This window comes from Tachysurus fulvidraco, chromosome 12, assembly GCF_022655615.1.
Source record: "Tachysurus fulvidraco isolate hzauxx_2018 chromosome 12, HZAU_PFXX_2.0, whole genome shotgun sequence".
NCBI classification, from domain to species: domain Eukaryota; kingdom Metazoa; phylum Chordata; class Actinopteri; order Siluriformes; family Bagridae; genus Tachysurus; species Tachysurus fulvidraco.
The window spans coordinates 4216840-4222839 of NC_062529.1; the positions used below are offsets into that span (position 1 = coordinate 4216840).

Consider the following 6000-nt stretch of genomic DNA (forward strand, 5'->3'; position numbering starts at 1 on the left):
GAGAAGCATAAGCAGGATGGAACACGCTTGTTTGAAGATCCTGTGGGCCAGTGGCGCAATGGATAACGCGTCTGACTACGGATCAGGAGATTCCAGGTTCGACTCCTGGCTGGCTCGGCAGGTTTTTATACAAGTCCAGAGGTGCGCAACAGTCCCTAGCAACATCATTTCAGGAACAGTAACAGCTCGCAGTGCTGTGAACGCTGATTCCATTGTGCTTTGCAATGCGAGGATCTTGTTGATACAACATGTCGACAGTGAGGGAGCTCAAACCGCCTACTGGCAGACTAAATTGCCGGCCCCCACCTGCCCTGGAACCGTTCCGGAGGTGGCCTTTACCAGCAACTGGAGTCCCATATGGTCTAGCGGTCAGGATTCCTGGTTTTCACCCAGGCGGCCCGGGTTCGACTCCCGGTATGGGAACGTGGCTCTTTTGGGTCGCTGGCAGAAGTAGCGAGAAGTTCACCACATCCATTAGTTACTAACGATCGGGAGACCCGTGAGCTTAAACGGAATGCGCAAACGCTCACTCGTTGCAGTCAGCAATAGTCTGGGCTTCTTTTTTATTCATTTGCCAAAGCATTATGTAAGGAAATCTAATTTCACAATGCATTCATTAATCTAAATCATACTTAAGCATGTTGATTAACTGAGATGAACTCTCTGAGTTTTTGTTCTCTCTCTGTGTGTTTGTGAATGTCAGTTCCAATGTCACTATGAGCAAACATGCAGTGTGTATGGTTTACAGAATCTTCCTTTATTAAGCACAGTAGGCCTAGATTGGATGTGAGTTTTATCGTCGCTCAACAGTGCGTTAAAAAAGGCTACCGCTAATGCGATCATTTCTAAACAAAATGCCAATTCTGTCTTTACTCCAAGCCCATAGGAGCCTGTACGTTCATCCCCAGGTATAGCAGCCGCCCCCTTCCCAAGGCCGGGTGCGTGGTGTGCCGTGATCCTATAAAGGTTAGTACTCTGCGTTGAACTCTCTGTTGCAGTCAGCAATAGTCTGGGCTTCTTTTTTATTCATTTGCCAAAGCATTATGTAAGGAAATCTAATTTCACAATGCATCCATTAATCTAAATCATACTTAAGCATGTTGATTAACTGAGATGAACTCTCTGAGTTTTTGTTCTCTCTCTGTGTGTTTGTGAATGTCAGTTCCAATGTCACTATGAGCAAACATGCAGTGTGTATGGTTTACAGAATCTTCCTTTATTAAGCACAGTAGGCCTAGATTGGATGTGAGTTTTTTCGTCGCTCAACAGTGCGTTAAAAAAGGCTACCGCTAATGCGATCATTTCTAAACAAAATGCCAATTCTGTCTTTACTCCAAGCCCATAGGAGCCTGTACGTTCATCCCCAGGTATAGCAGCCGCCCCCTTCCCAAGGCCGGGTGCGTGGTGTGCCGTGATCGTATAGTGGTTAGTACTCTGCGTTGAACTCTCTGTTGCAGTCAGCAATAGTCTGGGCTTCTTTTTTATTCATTTGCCAAAGCATTATGTAAGGAAATCTAATTTCACAATGCATTCATTAATCTAAATCATACTTAAGCATGTTGATTAACTGAGATGAACTCTCTGAGTTTTTGTTCTCTCTCTGTGTGTTTGTGAATGTCAGTTCCAATGTCACTATGAGCAAACATCCAGTGTGTATGGTTTACAGAATATTCCTTTTTTAAGCACAGTAGGCCTAAATTGGATGTGAATTTTTTTGTCGCTCAACAGTGTGTTAAAAAAGGCTACCGCTAATGCGATCATTTCTAAACCAAATGCCAATTCTGTCTCTACTCCAAGCCCATAGGAGCCTGTACGTTCATCCCAGGTATAGCAGCCGCCCCCTTCCCAAGGCCGGGTGCTTGGTGTGCCGTGATCGTATAGTGGTTAGTACTCTGCGTTGTGGCCGCAGCAACCCCGGTTCGAATCCGGGTCACGGCATTGGATTTTCACATTCCAATGCTTCGACTTAAGCAGGGCTGCTGTCTGTTGACCCCTTTTCAGTTGAGAAGCATAAGCAGGATGGAACACGCTTGTTTGAAGATCCTGTGGGCCAGTGGCGCAATGGATAACGCGTCTGACTACGGATCAGGAGATTCCAGGTTCGACTCCTGGCTGGCTCGGCAGGTTTTTATACAAGTCCAGAGGTGCGCAACAGTCCCTAGCAACATCATTTCAGGAACAGTAACAGCTCGCAGTGCTGTGAACGCTGATTCCATTGTGCTTTGCAATGCGAGGATCTTGTTGATACAACATGTCGACAGTGAGGGAGCTCAAACCGCCTACTGGCAGACTAAATTGCCGGCCCCCACCTGCCCTGGAACCGTTCCGGAGGTGGCCTTTACCAGCAACTGGAGTCCCATATGGTCTAGCGGTCAGGATTCCTGGTTTTCACCCAGGCGGCCCGGGTTCGACTCCCGGTATGGGAACGTGGCTCTTTTGGGTCGCTGGCAGAAGTAGCGAGAAGTTCACCACATCCATTAGTTACTAACGATCGGGAGACCCGTGAGCTTAAACGGAATGCGCAAACGCTCACTCGTTGCAGTCAGCAATAGTCTGGGCTTCTTTTTTATTCATTTGCCAAAGCATTATGTAAGGAAATCTAATTTCACAATGCATTCATTAATCTAAATCATACTTAAGCATGTTGATTAACTGAGATGAACTCTCTGAGTTTTTGTTCTCTCTCTGTGTGTTTGTGAATGTCAGTTCCAATGTCACTATGAGCAAACATGCAGTGTGTATGGTTTACAGAATCTTCCTTTATTAAGCACAGTAGGCCTAGATTGGATGTGAGTTTTATCGTCGCTCAACAGTGCGTTAAAAAAGGCTACCGCTAATGCGATCATTTCTAAACAAAATGCCAATTCTGTCTTTACTCCAAGCCCATAGGAGCCTGTACGTTCATCCCCAGGTATAGCAGCCGCCCCCTTCCCAAGGCCGGGTGCGTGGTGTGCCGTGATCCTATAAAGGTTAGTACTCTGCGTTGAACTCTCTGTTGCAGTCAGCAATAGTCTGGGCTTCTTTTTTATTCATTTGCCAAAGCATTATGTAAGGAAATCTAATTTCACAATGCATCCATTAATCTAAATCATACTTAAGCATGTTGATTAACTGAGATGAACTCTCTGAGTTTTTGTTCTCTCTCTGTGTGTTTGTGAATGTCAGTTCCAATGTCACTATGAGCAAACATGCAGTGTGTATGGTTTACAGAATCTTCCTTTATTAAGCACAGTAGGCCTAGATTGGATGTGAGTTTTTTCGTCGCTCAACAGTGTGTTAAAAAAACTACCGTTAATGTGATCATTTCTAAACAAAATGCCAATTCTGTCTTTACTCCAAGCCCATAGGAGCCTGTACGTTCATCCCCAGGTATAGCAGCCGCCCCCTTCCCAAGGCCGGGTGCGTGGTGTGCCGTGATCGTATAGTGGTTAGTACTCTGCGTTGAACTCTCTGTTGCAGTCAGCAATAGTCTGGGCTTCTTTTTTATTCATTTGCCAAAGCATTATGTAAGGAAATCTAATTTCACAATGCATTCATTAATCTAAATCATACTTAAGCATGTTGATTAACTGAGATGAACTCTCTGAGTTTTTGTTCTCTCTCTGTGTGTTTGTGAATGTCAGTTCCAATGTCACTATGAGCAAACATGCAGTGTGTATGGTTTACAGAATCTTCCTTTTTTAAGCACAGTAGGCCTAGATTGGATGTGAGTTTTTTCGTCGCTCAACAGTGCGTTAAAAAAGGCTACCGCTAATGCGATCATTTCTAAACAAAATGCCAATTCTGTCTTTACTCCAAGCCCATAGGAGCCTGTACGTTCATCCCCAGGTATAGCAGCCGCCCCTTCCCAAGGCCGGGTGCTTGGTGTGCCGTGATCGTATAGTGGTTAGTACTCTGCGTTGTGGCCGCAGCAACCCCGGTTCGAATCCGGGTCACGGCATTGGATTTTCACATTCCAATGCTTCGACTTAAGCAGGGCTGCTGTCTCTTGACCCCTTTTCAGTTGAGAAGCATAAGCAGGATGGAACACGCTTGTTTGAAGATCCTGTGGGCCAGTGGCGCAATGGATAACGCGTCTGACTACGGATCAGGAGATTCCAGGTTCGACTCCTGGCTGGCTCGGCAGGTTTTTATACAAGTCCAGAGGTGCGCAACAGTCCCTAGCAACATCATTTCAGGAACAGTAACAGCTCGCAGTGCTGTGAACGCTGATTCCATTGTGCTTTGCAATGCGAGGATCTTGTTGATACAACATGTCGACAGTGAGGGAGCTCAAACCGCCTACTGGCAGACTAAATTGCCGGCCCCCACCTGCCCTGGAACCGTTCCGGAGGTGGCCTTTACCAGCAACTGGAGTCCCATATGGTCTAGCGGTCAGGATTCCTGGTTTTCACCCAGGCGGCCCGGGTTCGACTCCCGGTATGGGAACGTGGCTCTTTTGGGTCGCTGGCAGAAGTAGCGAGAAGTTCACCACATCCATTAGTTACTAACGATCGGGAGACCCGTGAGCTTAAACGGAATGCGCAAACGCTCACTCGTTGCAGTCAGCAATAGTCTGGGCTTCTTTTTTATTCATTTGCCAAAGCATTATGTAAGGAAATCTAATTTCACAATGCATTCATTAATCTAAATCATACTTAAGCATGTTGATTAACTGAGATGAACTCTCTGAGTTTTTGTTCTCTCTCTGTGTGTTTGTGAATGTCAGTTCCAATGTCACTATGAGCAAACATGCAGTGTGTATGGTTTACAGAATCTTCCTTTATTAAGCACAGTAGGCCTAGATTGGATGTGAGTTTTTTCGTCGCTCAACAGTGCGTTAAAAAAGGCTACCGCTAATGCGATCATTTCTAAACAAAATGCCAATTCTGTCTTTACTCCAAGCCCATAGGAGCCTGTACGTTCATCCCCAGGTATAGCAGCCGCCCCCTTCCCAAGGCCGGGTGCGTGGTGTGCCGTGATCGTATAGTGGTTAGTACTCTGCGTTGAACTCTCTGTTGCAGTCAGCAATAGTCTGGGCTTCTTTTTTATTCATTTGCCAAAGCATTATGTAAGGAAATCTAATTTCACAATGCATTCATTAATCTAAATCATACTTAAGCATGTTGATTAACTGAGATGAACTCTCTGAGTTTTTGTTCTCTCTCTGTGTGTTTGTGAATGTCAGTTCCAATGTCACTATGAGCAAACATGCAGTGTGTATGGTTTACAGAATCTTCCTTTTTTAAGCACAGTAGGCCTAGATTGGATGTGAGTTTTTTCGTCGCTCAACAGTGTGTTAAAAAAAGCTACCGCTAATGCGATCATTTCTAAACAAAATGCCAATTCTGTCTCTACTCCAAGCCCATAGGAGCCTGTACGTTCATCCCCAGGTATAGCAGCCGCCCCCTTCCCAAGGCCGGGTGCTTGGTGTGCCGTGATCGTATAGTGGTTAGTACTCTGCGTTGTGGCCGCAGCAACCCCGGTTCGAATCCGGGTCACGGCATTGGATTTTCACATTCCAATGCTTCGACTTAAGCAGGGCTGCTGTCTGTTGACCCCTTTTCAGTTGAGAAGCATAAGCAGGATGGAACACGCTTGTTTGAAGATCCTGTGGGCCAGTGGCGCAATGGATAACGCGTCTGACTACGGATCAGGAGATTCCAGGTTCGACTCCTGGCTGGCTCGGCAGGTTTTTATACAAGTCCAGAGGTGCGCAACAGTCCCTAGCAACATCATTTCAGGAACAGTAACAGCTCGCAGTGCTGTGAACGCTGATTCCATTGTGCTTTGCAATGCGAGGATCTTGTTGATACAACATGTCGACAGTGAGGGAGCTCAAACCGCCTACTGGCAGACTAAATTGCCGGCCCCCACCTGCCCTGGAACCGTTCCGGAGGTGGCCTTTACCAGCAACTGGAGTCCCATATGGTCTAGCGGTCAGGATTCCTGGTTTTCACCCAGGCGGCCCGGGTTCGACTCCCGGTATGGGAACGTGGCTCTTTTGGGTCGCTGGCAGAA

The 6000-nt window shown here is 46.4% G+C and overlaps 11 non-coding genes across 11 annotated transcripts; all 11 read left to right on the forward strand.

Annotated features, from left to right (window-relative positions):
• Positions 1-44: 44 nt before the first annotated feature.
• trnar-acg lies at positions 45-117 on the forward strand. Its single transcript has one exon. It is a non-coding gene; the product is annotated as a tRNA-Arg (tRNA).
• A 234-nt stretch (positions 118-351) lies between these two features.
• trnae-uuc lies at positions 352-423 on the forward strand. Its single transcript has one exon. It is a non-coding gene; the product is annotated as a tRNA-Glu (tRNA).
• A 1443-nt stretch (positions 424-1866) lies between these two features.
• Positions 1867-1938, forward strand: trnah-gug. The gene has a single exon. It is a non-coding gene; the product is annotated as a tRNA-His (tRNA).
• A 109-nt stretch (positions 1939-2047) lies between these two features.
• trnar-acg lies at positions 2048-2120 on the forward strand. Its single transcript has one exon. It is a non-coding gene; the product is annotated as a tRNA-Arg (tRNA).
• Positions 2121-2354: 234 nt separating this feature from the next.
• Positions 2355-2426, forward strand: trnae-uuc. The gene has a single exon. It is a non-coding gene; the product is annotated as a tRNA-Glu (tRNA).
• Positions 2427-3868: 1442 nt separating this feature from the next.
• trnah-gug lies at positions 3869-3940 on the forward strand. The gene has a single exon. It is a non-coding gene; the product is annotated as a tRNA-His (tRNA).
• Positions 3941-4049: 109 nt separating this feature from the next.
• Positions 4050-4122, forward strand: trnar-acg. The gene has a single exon. It is a non-coding gene; the product is annotated as a tRNA-Arg (tRNA).
• A 234-nt stretch (positions 4123-4356) lies between these two features.
• Positions 4357-4428, forward strand: trnae-uuc. The gene has a single exon. It is a non-coding gene; the product is annotated as a tRNA-Glu (tRNA).
• A 985-nt stretch (positions 4429-5413) lies between these two features.
• On the forward strand, positions 5414-5485 carry trnah-gug. Its single transcript has one exon. It is a non-coding gene; the product is annotated as a tRNA-His (tRNA).
• A 109-nt stretch (positions 5486-5594) lies between these two features.
• On the forward strand, positions 5595-5667 carry trnar-acg. The gene has a single exon. It is a non-coding gene; the product is annotated as a tRNA-Arg (tRNA).
• Positions 5668-5901: 234 nt separating this feature from the next.
• Positions 5902-5973, forward strand: trnae-uuc. The gene has a single exon. It is a non-coding gene; the product is annotated as a tRNA-Glu (tRNA).
• Positions 5974-6000: the final 27 nt, after the last annotated feature.